Below are 2,195 nucleotides of genomic sequence, written 5' to 3'. Positions count from 1 at the left end.
TATAATATTATGATATATCTTCATTACTTCTCATCTAGTATTGAATCCTCACATTAAAATTGTTGATTTTAAAATTCTGTTCAATATCATACCCTTCACATACTTTTTGAATTTCCATACACCAGTATTATGCTTTTATTATAAAAGTATGAAATGTAGCTTTCAAACAGTATGATAAAATATTGTAGCATACTATTTGGATACTCTGCCTGCAATATTTGAATAGTATATAGATATTTCACTCTCATATTTTTTCCATACCAACAAAATACCTGTCAGACGGTATTGTTTGTTTCTTCTTGATACTAGCACAATACTGGCATCTCAGTATGTTGGTCATCTTTAATGAGTATCTGCTTAATATCATGTTAGTATTCAATATAAAAATGTGATATATTTTCATACTTTCAAGATATTCCCTTTATATCTACTCTCTAGTATCATACAAGTATCTTTTGAATATTATATATAATATTTTCAAAGTATCTTATCCTGAAGAATCATACTCTTAAAATATTGGTCAATCAGTATGTTGAAGATATTTTGTTCAAAGTTAAGATACTGTGATAGAAGTATTATTCTAGTATGTGAGCCAGTATTGAGGAAAAACATTTGAATACAATCAAAATACTAATCAGATACTTCAGTGTGGGTAATAAAATATATATCTTCATACCAATCACATACCTGGTGGATGGTATTTTGGGAAAAAATTATGTACCATCAAAATACTCTCAAAATATTCTCACATCAGTATGTTGGAATGTTTGCAGTGTTTTAGCAGCTGTCACATTGGTCACATGATGTTTGATGATTATGAAAGTTGTCTACCTTAGTCTGGATAAGTTTTCAACCCTAACCCTAACTTTGTAGTCTAAGTCCAAGCTTTTGTAGTCTAAGTCTGACTTTTGTAGTCATTTGTAGTTTATCAGTAAACTTTGTAGTCTATGGTAGACTCTTTATAGTCTGTCAGTGTCAATTTCTTTTCTAGGGCATGCACCTTCCTTTTTTGGTCATTTTTCCCATGATACAATAATTGTAGCCCTTCCTTTTAGCTTTCTAGATATACTGAAATCATGTTGTTTGCTTTTGTTTTCATGGAGAAAAATGCAAAAAAAAAAAGAAAAAAAAAAAGAAAAAAAAAACACGACACTTTTGAAAATCCTTTACCTCATATCTCCACAATGGGAGCACTTCAGAATATAATTTGAACAGATTTGGGAAGCTACAGTGTAAGGCTATAACTTTCATTTTTGACCATTTTTGGCAATTGGTCATGTGACTACCCTCCTAGGTGTCATCATCCCTACCCTAGGCAAGCAATGAAAAACAGAGCCAGAGAGGAATGAAATACCAAAATATCGGAATGAAAAATAGTGCTAGACAGGAATGAAATACCCAAAATATCACAATGAAAAATAGTGCTAGGCAGAAATGAAATACCAAAAATATTGCAATGAAAAATAGTGCTGGGCAGAAATGAAATACCAAAAATATTGCAATGAAAAATAGTGCTGGGTAGTGTTGCCACAGCTGAGCCGAAATTAAAGCTGAGCCGAGCTGAGCTGATGGATCTGGCTTGGTTGCTGCTTGAGCCGGCTAGAGCCGGGATTTTGAGCCTCATCAACCACACATGCTAGCTCATTCAAAACAAATAAAATTGGCTTTTGTATGTACATATTATTCAACTAGTAGTAGAATATACTGTAAATGAGCCTAAGTAACCTATTAACACAAAGACATAGGCAATGGCAAGGGTTGGGGTAACCCGCACAGGTTACAGGTATCGGTAACGCATTAGGATAGCCCTACCCACGAGCTTCAAGACAAGCCTAAAAACATATTTTTCGGACCAGAACTGAGGGAGTTATGGCTGATTTTGTAAAATTCATCGAAATCAGCCATAACTTGCTCAATTCCTGGCCGATTTCAATGTTTCTAGGCTTGTTTTGATGGGTAAACCTGTGGGGTTGCAGGTACGGGTACTGCAGGGGTTGAGTATTGGTTGCTGGCACGATACCCATGGGTTTTATTGCCTATGAAGACAACTATAACTTTATTCTAATCAATTAATGATGTATTCAGTAAGTACACTACAGGTAATTAAGTAGAAGGACACATGGGTATAACTACATATGGGGGTCAAGATGGAAGAATGGATGGGGAAGATAAAAGAGACACGAAAGAAGCTGAAG

This window comes from Laccaria bicolor, genomic scaffold (genome assembly GCF_000143565.1).
Source record: "Laccaria bicolor S238N-H82 LACBIscaffold_16 genomic scaffold, whole genome shotgun sequence".
In the NCBI taxonomy this organism is placed as follows: domain Eukaryota; kingdom Fungi; phylum Basidiomycota; class Agaricomycetes; order Agaricales; family Hydnangiaceae; genus Laccaria; species Laccaria bicolor.
The sequence above is the reverse complement of the archived record's forward strand: the minus strand, read 5'-3'. Positions refer to the sequence as shown.